Source organism: Corvus hawaiiensis, chromosome 30, assembly GCF_020740725.1.
Source record: "Corvus hawaiiensis isolate bCorHaw1 chromosome 30, bCorHaw1.pri.cur, whole genome shotgun sequence".
Classification (NCBI taxonomy): domain Eukaryota; kingdom Metazoa; phylum Chordata; class Aves; order Passeriformes; family Corvidae; genus Corvus; species Corvus hawaiiensis.
This window is the reverse complement of record NC_063242.1, coordinates 7,620,541-7,637,178: the sequence shown is the minus strand read 5'-3', so window position 1 is coordinate 7,637,178 and position 16,638 is coordinate 7,620,541. Positions and strand designations below refer to the sequence as shown.

The window sequence follows — 16,638 nt, the reverse complement described above, 5'->3', positions numbered from 1 at the left end:
AAAATAAGAAGGGTTATTCTCTTGGGAGGTACAAGCAAGAAACCCCTATGCCTACACATCCAAAAAAGATAGGTACCTATTTAAGTTTTTATGTTGCCTTTCTTATTACATTATGCAGCAGAAATATTTTTATTGCAACTGGAGCTTCATGTCTCTGGTATATTTCAAAGCACATGAGGTAAATGAAACTAAATTAAACCTCTGCTGAAGAGGGAAAAAAAGGGGTGGTAAATCATAGTTCAAAATTATAGCGTCTAGTTCTAATCTTCAAAATAAAAAAAATCAGAAAATTAACTTAATTTCTTTTCCATTAATACAATGGTAAATAGTATGGGAAGAATTAAAGTGGACCCCTGGTAAAGCAGATAGCATTCTTCAGCTTACTGTGTCTCTTTTAATGTATGTGGCCAGCACTGTAAGGTACTGAAGTATGTATATATTCAAACATTTGTTAACCAGGAAAATTCTGTAGCGCTCTTTGTATTGCAAGAGAGACCTAAGTAAGGCTCAGTTCCATAAGTTTGTCTTTTCTGGGAGTGAGGATGCTTTGAAGGCTGACAAGAGCTTTTCAGTTTTTCCATCTCCTGTAGGAATGCCCTCACTAAAATGCCACAAAAAGTGAGCATGTTGTCCTGGGTTATTATTTTTCAGTCTCATACTACTAGTTGAATATTCTGCCTCTGCAGGCTTTTTAATTTAGAAAGAATAACAATAAAATCCAAATTCTGCCCATCAGTGAAAGTAAATGCATTCCAGTAATGGAAAACACATAGCTTCCAATACCTGGGCACCCGGCCAGCCCAGTTTAGTATGAATCATACATATTCATTAATTCTCATTTAGAGATGAGTCAATTGGTGTTAGCAGTGTAAGTGCATACAGTATGAGCCACCATTCAGCTGTAAAGGGAAAAACAACACCAGTTTGGGGATTTCATGTGCACTGGGAATACTGGATGAGCGCACATCCCTTGGCCACTGGCATGTGTGCATCTTCTGAAATCTGAGGCTGCAGGGGTGCATTCCCTCATGCCCTGCACTTTCCTGGCACAGCCAGACCTGCCGTCCTTTGGGTCAGAATGCCAATTTTACCTATTTTCCCAGGCCTTTTCTGGGCTGGAGTGAGCCAATCGGGTGGGAGTGGGCAAGAAGTTGAGTTAACTCACAGAGACACTCCTTTAGAAAGCTGATTTACATGTCTGACATATGACTACAAAGATTAATTTATTTTAAATGACTTAAACTAAAAGGCTAAAAGCTACTTATTTGCTGCATTGTTAGTCAGTGATAGTAAGCCTGAGGGAATTTGTTATAAGAATTATGCTGGGAGTTTCAGTACTCTGAATGCTTTAACTTTTGCAACTTTATGGAGAAAAGTTCTCATCTACTGGGATCTTTTCAAATATTAATGGAAAATTTAACATGTGCTATAGAAAAATATTTCTTTCGAAATATTTGGGTTTTTTCCAAACTTCAGTTAAAAAATAATATTTTTATGCTATTATCTGGAATTTTAAACCCAAGACAGAGATCTAAAGCAGTCATATTGACAACTGGAAAGGAGAAGAGAGATCTCACAGAAAGTCCCTGTAGATTAAATAGAAAAAGATACAGAGAAAGAAAGTTTTTTGGTGAACTAAGCCCATTCCCTGCCCAGAGGGAATATGCCCCCCTGACGGAGTACCTGCCTAGCTGGAATCTCATCTGAACCTACTGAGTTGTGCATCGGTAATGGGATAGCAGGGAAAGTATGCATCATTAATTTTTAAGAGAGCTACTGTTAGAAGAAAACGATCAGACTTTGTGAAGTGTAATAGACCTGTCAGGGCCATGTTTTAGTGCCAGAACATTTTTATTTTCATGTCTCTGAAGAGTCAGTATCTGTTTAAGTTACAGCAACACTCATTTATTGTGCAGTTTCACACAGTACCCAGGGGATATTTGATGCAAGGTTCAGCTCCTTCAAATCAGCTGCACATGCCTGCTACTGCATTATCAGGGCAAGTATTTTAGAGTAATTCAGAATACTAACAGTAACCTTTTAACATGTACATTACAAAAAAAAAAAGTGCACCAGGGATTTTTTGTATTTTTGTGAACTTAGGGTAAAGTACTTATTCAGTAACTCACTCTTACTAAGATACAATATGTCACACTGTCAATTTCAGATATAACAGTCACATAGGCTCAGAAGGTCTGTAAAAATTTAAGACTCACATAGCATCTCTGGATGTGCCACTTGCAGTTCTGATGAGCTTATACTCAAGCAGGACAGATACATTTTTGGAGGCACAGACTGTGGACAGGAAGAGAGAGTTGGTGAGTATCAAAATTTACAACTGATTCTATGTCACAGTTCCCATTGAGCTCTTTGCACATTTACTCATGTCTGCCTTTATGATTATGGTGGTACTTCTATTAAAGGTAATTAATCAATCATACTGAATTCTATGTAATTTGTGTCACTCTCCTCTGAGTTTATGCTTGCTCAGTCCAAAAGTGCAGTTCTCTGCCTCCATCCTGATGAGGATCTTCCCACCTCTGCCTCATGAGTTACAATGTGCTTAGAACTACAGTGTGAATAATGCACTTTTGGGAATGCTCTCCAGAAAGTAATTAATGGGACTGGCTTTCATTCCTAGTAAGTCATGTTTGGGCAAGTAACAATTTTCATATTGTCCGGGTTGCTCAATCTTGTTTAATAAGACAGATGTGATTAAATGCATTCAGATTGTCCGAGCCAGGTGTCTTTTGAAAAGGAAATCTAAGAAGAATTGAAATAAGCTTTATTTTTCCCACTTTGGTCTTTTGAGATCGAGGTATTTTGTTAATCACCAAACACATTCGATTTCTTTTACCTTTTCCTTCTAATGTTTATTCTTGGAGGGTTAAAAAATATTTTGACTTAAAACAAAACTGTGAGCATAGGTATTCAGCTCATGTATTTGTTCACGTGTTTGTTCATGTCTTTTTCATCCTTGGTCTTTTTGCTTCTTGCTTATGCTTACAATGCGTTATCTCACAGAGCTGCAAACTCCCATTTGTGATAACATTTTGCTGCTCACTGCTTTTTCTCCTGCTCTATTCTCAAGCGGGTCACCCACAGCTGCAGATCCTAGGGGTGTCCCTGCCCAAGGTGTCCCTGTGCCTGCCCCAGGGTGTCTCTGTGCCTGCCAGCGTCTCTCTGGCTAAGAGTGTCAGCCCAGCTACATAGTACCAGGACCATCATCGCCTGTGGTCAGGCATCCCTGGGATGGCAGGGCTCTCAGGCAGTATGACACGGCTGCAGATCTGGTTGGAGAGCAGGACCCAGACTTCTGTGCCTCAGCCTTCCTGTTTACACAATATCAGAGAAGATCTTAACACAAATGGTCTTTGTTTGAATGCAAACTCTTTGCTCTAAGGTGCTGATCCCACTTGGTACCCAGGCCCTGGCCACCTGGCTGCCTCCCGTAATGCCCTGATACCCATCCCTCCATTTCCCCATCCCAGGCTTGAAGTGATTATGCTGTTTGTTTGATGATGCTGACATGATTCCCTCCTGGGCCAGGAAAGGCCCAGGAGCAGCTAAGTCTGTCTGTGAGTACATGCCAGAAATCTATTTCTGAGCAGCCCAGTGCATCCCAGAAAACCAGACGGCGACAGCTTCTCCCACAAGGCTTGCTCTCTCCCACAGTCTTAGTCCAGTCTGATGTTTTCTTAGTTTCCCAGACAGAAATCTCTGTCACTCATCAGTGTTTTCTTACCCCTGCCTTAGCTTCCACAACTGTATCTGTCCAAACAAAGATCCAGGGAGGACAAAGAACTTTTCCAGTTTTTTATTCTTTCAAGATTTACTTTGAAGAGACCTTTGAAAGAGGGACCTTGAGACGTGTCTTTTAGAGCAGTGGCTTTCCCAGCATGCAAAATTAAGGGAATGTGCTGCTGAATTCAGACAGATGTTGTTCTTCCCCTGACTGCACCACTACCTTTCTTCCAGCTCCTACAGCCTTTTATGCCTGATGACCTGTGATCACTGCCAAAAAGTTATGTTCCTCCAGTTGTGTATCTGGATATCCGGAAACTGATCCTCTAGCAACCCAAGATGAGGTGACATGCCAGCACAACCTCCTCATCCCTGCCAGAGATAGAGTTGACACAGAAACCATCTAACAGGAAGGTTTGTGGTGGTTGTGCTGATTGCACAGCTTGGCTGCCATTAGGCAGTACCAGACTTGCCCAATGAGCAGGTGCACAGAGGGCATAAAGGATTAGAAATCCCAGGGGAGCTGGATCCATGACTGACACTCACCGGCAGCCCTGCAAGCAGTTAGTTTTCCATACGTAAGACTTGGCCCCAAACTATTCTTAATACTTGGGGAGTACATTTCATTGCTTAGAATTTGTGATTAAATGGGGAAGTAAGTTCTCATACCCCTTCATCTCCCATTCATCAGCATGGTTGCATCAAAACTAAAATAAATGACCTTAGAACGGAGAACTTTTATTACGAAAATATCCTTACAGTATGTATGGAAAGCATGTGACTGTTTCTGAAATATGATCAAAACAAAACCCAGATGACTGTAAGAGGTTGAAGTAACATTATCTTTCCTTTATTCAACCCAACCAGAATTTAAATCTGCTGCAGGCAGTCTTTAGAAATAGCACTTAATGCAATGCCAGAGTATCCTGCAGAAAAGGTACAGCACATTAATGTGCATGGATTGTCTTTGATTTCCTTTAGCTCTGTGAAAAGGCTCAACTGGACAACTGCACTAATGGGAATTGTGTAACTGATTCATTCACAACAGTTAGTTAAGTGCAGTGTTGTTCTTCCATGGTGGAGAACAACATCAAGAAGTTAGACCATTGAATCAATTATTAAAATGAATCTTGGCTACTTTGGTTTGTAAGGGTCTTTAAAACTTGGATTAGAAAGATGACAATAACGTTTGAGAGTAGCTCTTGGGAGCCTGTTTGGAGGGTTTTAAAAATATTTTAACTTTTCCTGCCCTTGCCCCTGGGCTCTGCCTGATTTGATATCTCTGTGGGCTTTGAGGCTGGTGGATTGTCTCAGGCTGTCAGTATGTCCTTATCCTGCCATCCTTCCCAACCCAGCCTGTAAACACAGGGCTGATAGATCCACCCTAGAACAGTGGCATTGACAGAGGGTGCGACATTGACAGTTCTTGAATTTCAGGGGACTGTGAATTGGAAATATTTCAATCAAAGTAGTAAAGTATGTTTTAGCATTGAGAGCAAAACTTGCATCAGTTCCAATAGACACAGACATAGATTTTTCAATTCTTCTCTCTGTTGTATGTTTAGTAGTTTTGAGTAATTCCTGGGTTTTTTTGGGTATCTGAGGACTCAGTTTCTCTGTCCATCTTGAATTCAGAGTAGAGTTTGCAGAGAAGAAACAGCTTTCTAATGAAAATATCATTACTGAATGCTATGGCTGAGTCTTTAAGGGGGTTTTTTTGCATGAGTTTTGTTAGAGATAGGTGAAGCTTTGAGTTTTATTCCATTTTCTTTAGTCAGCTAGACTGTCATCTGGAATTTCTTTTGAGTTTTCAGTACTGTTCTGGCCTAGTCCTTAGGTAGTGGATTTCTCTAACTTCATAAACAGACACTTGAGGTAGAAAAGAATGCAGTTGTTTATTATACAAAGCAGAAGAACAAATACATAGTTTTTTTTATTTTGTCAGTTCTCAATAATAGCTGCCTAGAGAAACATTAAAATAAAACCATATGCTTATAGAGCACTCAATGCCTTTTAAAATGCTGTATAAAACACCAATTTGCTGTGGATTTTTTAAATTTCAATTCATTTAAATAAGTAGGCAAATAGTTTTTTAATTAAAAATGCCAACAAGCATTCTTGCGGAGCATTTTGCTTGAGCGAACATAGCGTGCCAGTGCCTGACCCTGCCTTACCCAAAGCTGTCTTACATCACGAGAAAGACATTGGAAAAAAAAGTGGCTGGAAACCAGCATCAGGCAGACTTAATTGAGAAACAAGTGAGAGTGATTAGCCACTGGAACAAACCAGGAAGAGAAGTGAAGGGCTTTCCATGTCTGGATGTCTTCAAATCAACAATCAAATCTCACATGGAAGAAATGACTAATCAAACAAAAAATTTTGGGGCTCAACAAAGGGTAACTGTATGAAAGCCTGTGATCTACAGAAGATTACAGTATTTAATGATTCCTTCTGGATTTAAGCCCGATTTTGGGGCAAATTAAAATACTGATAACATGAGTGTGACTTTCTGAACCCTGAATTCCCTTTTGCAGATCTTTTTCTTCAAGTCTGCCAAATTCCAAACATCCAACTATTCTGTGAGCATGGAAATAATCTTGAAAAAGCCCAGGTTTGAAAAGTTGCCAAGAAAATCATGGGCCCACATGTAACAATAGACATCTGTAGGTGAAAACTCCTCACAGAAGAGAGAAGCTGTTTTTGTCCTGATGAGACATCAAGGAGCCCGACTGAGATACGGTCTGCTCACATCTTTGGCCCAGAAATCCTCTTGGTGACCTCAAATGTCAGACTGAGATAATTCTATTACTCAGTAAGTTGATCTGGATGGACATCAAATGCAAATGCTGCCAGGATTTGATTGTCTTCATGCTTGACAAGTCTGAGGACAGAAAAATTGATTGAGCAAACCGACTTGTAAGTCATCACCAGTTCTACCAATCACATTTTCCATCTAAGCATTGACTCGTCTGATAAAGCATTTTATCATTTGATAAAACTGAAGTGTCAGGGTTTAAGGTGAAAGAACATGTTACCATATAGGAAAGAACTTCATGCACTTATTTCATTAGATGCTTGTGGTGGTGGAGTCTCCACTCTGAGCCCAGCAAATAGACATGCCTCAGGACTGCCTTGGGACTCCTGCGGCGAGAGCAGGGAGCACAAGTAATCCAATCACCCCTCCTTGGGAATAGCTTGGATAGCAAGTATAAGGTCAGTATTTAAAATACTCACATGAACTGTGCAACATCTTCTGTCCATACCTAACAAATTAATAGTAATTAGAGGAGGAAGAATTCAGTGGCTCTTCCCTTTGCAATAAATTATATTCTGTGAGGTATTAAAAGAGCATCATCTCTTTCAACCCATTTTTGTACTATTTCTCTTGCAAAATAAGTAGATACAAGCTTTAATTTCAGGCTAGCACTCTAGCCAGTGGGATTTTGGTTTTTTTCAAAATGAGAAAAATTGGTTCCTTTGCTGAGTGGATTCCTGTGATCTAAAGCTGCAGTGCCTGTTATCAGTATGCAGCTGCTTGCTTTATATTGCTAACTTCTGAAACACTTCCTCAAGTATTCCTGAAATAGAATATTTCATGTAGAAATAAATGAATTTATGAAACCCTTTTAATTATTTTACTTCAGTAAAAAGATTAAAATCTAGGTCTCTCTTGCTCCACATCCATATTGTAACTTAGAGAATATAACAGAGATTAATCATTTTCAAATGCCAAATACAGAACAAAGTCTATTTTCCTTTCCCACACACAATCTGAAAGCCATCAAACTCCTCCACCGACCTACTGTGCATATGAGTTGAACATTGTCAAGTACAAATTAAGGATCTGATCTAGCAATTGCTTCCAAGCGCAGTCTTACAGAGCTGTGCCGGCTGCGCTGAGGAAATCACAGGCTCAATTCAAAGCCTGCAGAGCACTTCCTGACTGCACGGGGGAGCAGGCATCTCAGAGGAATAAAAAGGCTCTGAATCTGCAATTATGGGCCATATCTAATTGTGAATCTGCAAAAGAGAATATGTTGCTGTCTCAATTGTAGAAAAATTTTGTATCATTTAGCAATAAGATGGCCTGATGTGTTTTTGGAGAGGAGGGTGTACTTGTCTTGAGGGGCTGTTCCAGAATGAAGTTGGTGAGAAACTAGACATCAAGATTTGAGTTCATATGATCTTGCAGTGCCATTTATTCCCAGGGAACAGAGGAAGCCTCCTGCCCTGCTCCCAGGGAAGCTGTTCAGTGGGAATACGTTAGGGAGCAAGGGCTTATATGTAGCCTAGGCTACAGCTGGTGAATGCCACGCCACTCACTGCAGTGTGGATCTCTGTAATTAGCACTTTGTATTTGCACTATGCATTTTAAATCAGGTGTGCATTAATGCATTGGTTATCAAGAATGAGCAGCACAGAGCGTCGAGATTTTTATAAAGACTTATTCAAAGCTAGATGATTTTTAATGTGTGTGATTAGTTGCAACCAAAATTACAGTAATAAATAAAATTATATACAAAACAGGATAGGAGGCTTTTACATAAGAATGAGGCAAACGGTACAACAAATGCCAAATTGATTTCTAATGCTGGTTCAAATAAAATGTTTATAGGAATTGCTTATGCTTTGATCTCAGTACTGAAAAATGTGAAGATTTTGTTTAGTAAAAATATTTTAAAAGCTATTAAACTCTCTGTTAATGTAAGGCATGCAAGTATTTGTAAATGCCTTAAAGAGTGACACTAAAATTGGGAGTTTGTTTTATGCAGCATAGTGATGTGATTCACAGCAACAGAGGAATCCCAAAAATTATGGAGAGCTCTTTATCTTGAAATTCCCCTTTGCTCAAAGTTTCCAGTTCCCAAATAGTGGGTCTGTTCTCTGAAAACCATTATTTGAGCTGGGACTTCTACAGTGCCAGTTTTGCAAAAGGGTTTTGGAAACTGTGCAGAGCTGCTTTGAGGCAGCTCACAAACTGGGGCTAGTCTTTGGTATAAAAATTTTGGTGTTTGCAGGACTGCTCCTTTTGCTGAGAAGCCACAGGTCAACAGATTCTAGACGTTAAGAGTAGTCAGTAACTTAGAAAAAAAAATGCACTAATTCCTTGCCATTTTTGTATTCCTGTGGATATTTCTCAAAGCAGATACCTTTTTTTCCCCAAATATTTTCTTTAATTAATTGGTATTTCTCATTCTTTTAAAAGTTGCTAAAACATTCCCAAGCAGCTGGCTGTGGATGCTTTCCACTAGAAAAAATACTGAAGCACCCTTGAATCCAATCCTAATGAGCCCTGCACTTCTCTAGAGCAATTTATCCCCAAAGTCTTCTGTAGGGTCTGATCGACTGGTTTCTGTTTTCCCTGGCTCTGCTTCTCACTTTGGAGTAATTTCTGTCACCAGCTCTCTCAGTGGCTTCACCCTGAACAGATTTTCTGCTCAATTTCAGATTTTTCCCGTGTCTCTCAGGCATTCTAGGTTTCCTAATGGAATTAGTCTGTGCCCCCTAGCTGTGATTTAACTGATAGGAAAATGGGTTTCTCTTCTCCGTATTTTGTATTTGATGTTTATTCACCTCTCTCTCCATTTGTGCCTGTTGCATTTGTGTTTCAACGTATTTCATCACCCTCTGGAACACTTCCAAATGCCACCTCACCTTTCCAGCCTACAAAGGAAAGGAAATGTTGCACTGAGCCTGCTCCTGACCCCAGGGAAGCTGCCCTGGGTGCCTGAGCCACCCTGCCTACCTCACCTCCAGTCTCTGCAGTTCCAGCGGAGCTTTGCTGCAACTCCTGCTCCCCCTTCTGAAAGGAGTGGAGAGAGGCACAGACATCTCCGTGGAGGTTCCCACCACCTGATTTTTCTTTGAGTGCTGAAGACCACGGAAATGGTTGGTGCTTTAGAGCTGTCAATGCCAGCACTACCTTGGGCTTCTGGGTGCTTTGCTGGGCAGCCAGGATGCCAGTCCAGGGTGGCAATGCAAGGCATGGTAGTGCTGGAAGCTCCAGGGTGAAGACACTATCCCAAAGGTCAGGGATACCTTTCTTCCTCTATTTTTTGTAGGCTATTTTTTTTTTGTTTTTAGGGAAGGCCAAACCCTCAAGGAGTTCACTGTTAGATGTCACCTGCACATTGCTCATTAATAAAAAAATAATTTACTTTTCTGCCCTGAGGTAATCAGTAACAAATATGAGGTAGTGCATAACAAATGCATATCTCAGAGCACAACTTGACTGTGTAATTTCATTTGCAACACTAGACGAGAAGTTAGTCTGTCACTACAACCATGCCAGATTGCAACCAGTGAGGATCTGACTGCTAATTTTTCTCTCCCAATGGTCTGTACTATTTTACAAAGAAGTTTTCTTTAGTGAAAATCCCATTAACATTATTCTCTTTCACTCTCATTACCTAAGAAGGTTCTATTTATATGTGTATTTTTCAAATACACCTATTCTGACACTTTCTTGTTCTGATGATGAGAAAATCTCTGAATAACGTGAGAAGAATAAAAATGTGCTGCCCTTTTTTTTCCCCATAAGGAACATATTGTAAAAGATACTTACCAGTTTCACCAGAACTGTTTGTGTGAGAGCATTTTTGGCTTTCCTGAGAGCAGGGCTGTTAGACAACTATTTTGTCTGACTCAAGAGTTGCTGACATGTCTTATTTGATAACTGATGCAACTGCACAGCCTGTTTAAAATGTTCAACACCAGGTCCTCAGACTGTGTAAAAAGCCCCAGCTCCATTAAGTTCACTGGAGATTTGTCTATTTACACCAGCTGGCACAGTGGAAAATGCAGCTATTATCCGTGGAGGGAAGGGGATAGCAAATGCCGGACAGGCAGCCACTGACAAATAGATTATTTCTGACAACAGAAGAGGAGCAGAATGAAATTCCCCTCGCTTTCTTCAATACTGCTATTAAATACTGATCCACTAACTAATGCCACAAATCTTTTTCTTCCTACAAGCAGCAGGCTTGCCTCACAATTTATAACATACTCACAATTTCTGAGGGGCCTTCCAAGGAAAGTCTTTTAGTAACTCTCAAATATTTGCCACAAAATTACACCAAAGATCCTTCAGTATTCATCTGTGATGTTAAAAAGTCAAAATGCTGTTGTCAGTGGTAGCAAAACAGCTTGTAGCAGAATTCCTGGGAAGCCTGTGCACCCACTGAAGAGAGTTTGATAGGCTTCTGTGCTGTGGCCACTCCAAGTTCTGGCTCAAGACAATAAAGCCCCAAGGTGTCCCAGAAATTCAGCAATTCATGCCAGCAATTTCCAGCTGCTGACTTGGTGGATGACAATATCCCTAACTCTCAGCAACAAGCCCTTGCTTGCTCTCTGAGCCCACTGATTCAGAGGAGCCAGGTTTGTTCTCACTTTCAGCAGACACCGTTCTCTGTTTCCTGCGCCAAGCAGCAAAGAATGCGTTGGTGATTAGAAAACAAGGGGGGTTATTGCCTCCTCTCTGCAGATCTGATAAATTATGACAAGGTATACTTAACCTTTATCCTTTCTGGCATTCTGATGAGCTGCCTTGATGGTTTTTTGGCAGTCCAAGCTGCCCTCTCACTACAGTGGAAGGATGAAGGCAAGGCAGGAGCATCTGTGGCCACAGCTGAATGCCCTTGCAGCTTCAAGCAGAGGAGGAATCTCAACCTGCCTGAGCTTGTTCCTACTTAGAGAACCATGGGATGCATTCAGTCCTCTCCCTTGCCTCATATGGGTCAGATTTATGAAGAATTACTGTTTTTGCAGCCTTGTAAGGGGTCAATTTCAAGGTCTCCAGCCCTGTGTTATTAATGAAAACCTAAATAGTACAAAACTACTAATTAGGAGATCTTAACACCCTCCAACTTAATCTTCAGATCTGCTATGTATGAGGGACTATTGTTTCATACCATTATAACTTAATGAGGAGTATGTTATTAGTGACAATGAACTCTTTGTGGTTTATGGGTTACTGAAGAATATTTTTTAAAAGAAGGCTTTGTGCTCTCAGGGCAATTTATGTTGGAACAAGAATGTTTATAAACTGCAGGTGTCTCATTAAATTCTGCTGGTGATTAGAAGAAGCAGCCATGTGCAGAGATCTTCATCAGGGGCTCTATGATTTGTGTAGTCATGCTCAGTTTTTCCCTAATAGCTACACATTACTAAGCATTGATGCTCAGCTGCTGTGAGCAGAGCTCTGCAAAAATAGTTGGTTTCCATTCAGAAGCAAATGGCTTCGAGCCAGCTATTGATTTATAGACTGACACATCCTCCTTTAAAATGGGTGTGAGAACGTTAGCTATTACCTGTTACCTTTCTCTAGAAGTATGTTAAAAATAATTTTCCACTTGATAAACAGAAGCACAGAGTGTGATATTTATAGTGGTCATTTTCATAGAGACCTCTGAAAAGGGCTGCTTTATACAATTGCATTGGAGAGAGAGAGAGAGAGAAGGGTTGAGAAAGTTTGTCAGTATTCCCAGTTCTGGTTAAATGGTTTGGCCTGAAGGCAAGATGGATACATGCCCATTTCTTCCCAGCATCAACATGTGTTTGAAAACAGCAACTTGGCATAATGTTTTAAAAAAAAACCAACACTAAACACAAAACCCTTTTGTATCTGCAATATATACGGCTTCTTTGGGAGAAAAGGGCAATAATATCCAAGCTTATAACAATAGTGATACATTATTTAGAATTGTGCCATGTCTTATTCATCTTAAAAGACATTTATTTTCATATTCTTACAGAATTTTTTTTAAAATTCTCTGCTAGTAATGTGACAACTGCTTTTTAAAATTTTTATACCTCCAGCGCTTGGCTGGTCTTTTTTTTTGTTCTTCAACTTGCAGTTGTGCCCGGGATAAAGAAGGAGTACTGGGTTTTTCTCAGTACTGAGCTTCTGTTTGGGAGGGAGAATTTAAGCCGCACAAAAAAATATACCAAACTATTTGGCATGTTTCTGATTTTTTTCTCATGTTGAGGTCTTGCAGTGGACATAGATTATATTGATATCAGCTCTCAGCTCTGAAGGGCTAGAGAGGTACAAACATGAATGCAAACTCAGGCATTGTTTATTACCCTGGTCCTGTCCAGCCCCTGGCACAGTGAGGCCCTTATCCACTTGGCCTGAGACAGATACCAAAATATTTAAACCATGATCACATTTTCCTAGAAGTTCAGATGGAGATTGTTTTGGGATCCAAGAATTTTGCAGAGGATTCATCCTATTAGCAATGCAATTCTGCTTTTCCTTGGCATTCACAAAACGGTTGTTCTTCCCATTCCTCAGCTTCCTCAGCTAGCCTGAGCTGGCTTTGGCTAGGCCAGAGTGTGATACCTGTGCATCAGCTGAGGGTAGAAGATGCCTGCAAACTGAATGGGCCACCTGTTAGATGGAGATCAAATGCATGCTTTTGGCTGCTTCACATGAATAAGAGCCACAGTTAAAAGAAACATTTAGGTATTTTGAGTAATAATAGTTTTAAAAGGCCATTATCGTTCTCTGATTTTTAAAATGTGGTTCACATTTTTGAAAGGCTCCATGCTGGCACTGAGACATAAAGGCCACCTAGTCCAACCTCTTGTTCAAAGGTGGACCAGTTAGACTGGATTTCTTAGGGTACTGTCAAGCTTGAATATCTCCAAGGACATAGACTCTACAACCTTTTTGGAACACTGTTCCAGTGCTTGACCCTTTTCACTGCATAAAACCTTTTCTTAGTACCGAGTGTTCTTCCTTGTGCCTGTTGTCTCTTGTCCTGCCATCGTGCACTTCCAAGGAGAGTTTGGCTCCATCTCCTGTACATGCCTCCATTAGCTGTACACAGGAGTCACTGTTTAAAGCTAAACAAGCCCACTCCTCTCAGCCTCTTCTCATAACAATCTTCCCTGTTCCTATGCAAGAGAGAGGATGTGAGGTTTTTCGTAGGGCTTGCTTCTTCTAATGAAAAGCCACTGTTACTGTCTGCTTTTAATAGCAAGCACTTCATAGTACCAGAAGTGTCTGCAGAGATCCATACAAGCACCCTTTAAAAGCCCATACCTATTGATTTGGCACTGCTTCAGCTCTGCTTTCCAGCATCTTTGCAGCTTGAGAACACTCAGTCAGAGCAGCCAGTTTAAATATTTATAGCTGTGTAGTTGCACACTCCAGCTACCAGACTTTTATCCAAACGCCCAGACAGGTGTGTGTGCCTGCATTTAAAGCCCTGTTGCTTACAGAGATGGCATCTGACCTGGCTGACAGCTTTGTGAACTCCTGGACTAAAAATTAGATGCAGCCTTGATGTGCTTTTTCATCTATAATATAAAAGGATGGAGCCCAAATTCTTTCTCTTCCTTTACACTTACAAAAAGACTGCCTTATTTTGTACTGATTTTTCAAACAATTCTTCTCAGTTTTCCACATGGAAAAGCAGATAGTATTAAATACACCCCCACAATTTTTTTGCATCAGTCTACATTATGAGAGTAGGTCTTTCTCAGCAAAGTTTGTGTAAAGGCTGTGGGATGGGGTGATATTAATAGACGGGGAACTTCCATGGTGCCACATTTGTTTTGTGTTTTTTCACTGCCCTTCTTGGCATGAATGTGGTGTTCCTCTGAAGTGCCAGTCTCATCATGGAAAAGGTTATTTCCTTCTTTTCTGCAGCCAGAAGAGAAGGATGGCAGGCAGTGAGGTGAGTTCCCCACCATTGTGCTGGGACTGGGACAGGCCCCAGCTATGAAAGGGACTTTCCTGGAGGAGATACTTCAGCACTGGGAATGGTGTTAAGACTCGTCCTCTAGTACCCTATGGAGATCCATTAGAGAAGTCATTTTTATTTCCCAGTGAGCTTGCACTCAAGGACTGGGAGGGTGAACACTTGTAACTCATTGCCTAATGGTCATTAGAGAAGTCATTCTTATTTCCCAGTGAGCTTGCACTCAAGGACTGGGAGAGTGAACACTTGTAACTCATTGCCTAATGGTCAGTGCTGTCAGAGGAGAGGGGCCAAGATTCAGCCTTCAGCCAGCAGGGCAGCCTGATCTATCTGCTCATTGTCCAGGTACAAGAGAGAAGAACTCTCCTGAGCTGCACCCCCAAGCTCCTTGCCCTGCCCTAGAGACAAGAGGAGGTGCCTGAGGTGAGCTCAGAGCCCAGCCTCATCGCCAGCATGCCAGGCATCATTGGCGAGCCAGTGTGTATGGAGGGATAGCAGCAGGCTGTGCCACAGTCCTTGAGGAACATCCCTGGAACGTGTCTGAGTGGGTGCAGCCATGTGTCGGTCTTTCCACAGAGATTCCTGCTATGGAAAGGAAACAAGCACTGGGCTATGGTTAAACATCTGTATTCTCAGTTTTATTAAATGAGTTTATTGCTCATGTTACTCCTACCTCTGCCCATTTAAAATTCAAGGAGCCCCTGCTCTGCTGCTGACATGAATCAAGAGCACACACTAAAATGCCAGCAAATCATGCTGTTGTAAATCCAGCCTGAGCCTTAAAACATGCCAGTATCACATGTGACTTCATATTCAGGGGGAAACAAATGCAAAATGAATGAGGTGGAACTGAAGATCTGTCCCTTCAGAGCCCATTTCCAGGCTTTTCCATGGAGCTTATCACTGTCCTGTCCAGCTTTTGGCTTCATTTCTTCACTTTTGAAAGACAACTATTGAAATGACAGTGGAAATTCAGGCAGTATACTTGCATTATCTAATGCCTCTTCAGTGATATTGCTTTGGCTAATATAATACTGTTTATCCAATATTTTCTAAGAGCTGGAGACTAGAATCTGATCCAAAAAATGTAACTCTTTAATTACTTAAGAAAGCTCAGTGAAATCAATGGGTAAAAATGCAGAGCTTGATTAAGCATTCTGTTAACTTTTCATTATTTCTGTACACTGTGTGATGCTCATTCACGCTGCTAATTACTCTTGCATTTCCTCAATTTATGTAGAATATAATATGAAAAATAAAACCCCAGGCATTTGTGGTCTACCCACTCAGCATTTGTGACATGAAGTTGCAGTTCAACAATGGAATGCCTGAGTTATCTGTGTGTACACTGCCTTTACTCCACAAACAATAGAATACAAAGACTAAAAGAAAGACCACGGTTATAACTTTCCAAGGGTTGGTTTGTGTTCCTCCATGCTCTGGTCACAGTTTTTCCAACAGTCAGATGTAGGCTGAATCCATGCAAATGCACATCTGAACATCTGTTTGGCAAAGCACTTATATGTGCATATATAATCTAGAATCAGATAGACAAATGCTAGTATCGTTACATTAAAAGAAATTCTGAACACTGGAGTAATTACTTGGATATTTATTTACCTATTGTTGGACATTTGATCCCATTAAATAGGCCCTAGTTCATGTAATAAATATTCAGCCATTGATAATTGCCTGCAAGACTAGAATGGTTCTTAACAGCCCTTGTATAAGAGAAAAAAATAAAGCTGACTTTTCCCAGCTCTTCACTTTCTTGGGATAATGGAAAAATTCAGTTTCCTAGGGACAAAGATACAACCTGAAATTTCTGACATAGAAATGGGAAAGAACTAATTATCATACCTGTGAATTTTGGAGTAGTAAACACATTGTGCTTTTTTAATTTTCTTTTGAACTTGAAAGAAGCAGAGGGCTTTGAATTATGCAAATACAGAGGAATGTTAGCTCATTCATGTACATGGGATATTGGTTGAAATATCTATTTTTTCAGCTACTTACATTTAACTTCCTCTTTAGAAATAAAAACTGACCTCTGTTCTTTCCTGCAGCTTTGCATGTCGTACCTTTAAGAGAATGAACCCATCCTGAACTCAAGGCAGTTTGTTCTTTTCCTGCTGTAGCATGAATCTTGGAGAGATTATAACCAATTTAAACAGGATGGGGGATT

At 40.6% G+C, this 16,638-nt stretch overlaps 1 long non-coding RNA gene across 1 annotated transcript; it reads right to left on the bottom strand.

The window, feature by feature from the left end:
- Positions 1 to 5,620: 5,620 nt before the first annotated feature.
- Positions 5,621 to 12,528, bottom strand: LOC125318567. The gene is made up of 2 exons (XR_007200425.1): positions 10,755 to 12,528; positions 5,621 to 6,625 (listed from the first exon to the last, which is right to left on the bottom strand). It is a non-coding gene; the product is annotated as an uncharacterized LOC125318567 (long non-coding RNA).
- Between the last annotated feature and the right edge of the window lie 4,110 nt (positions 12,529 to 16,638).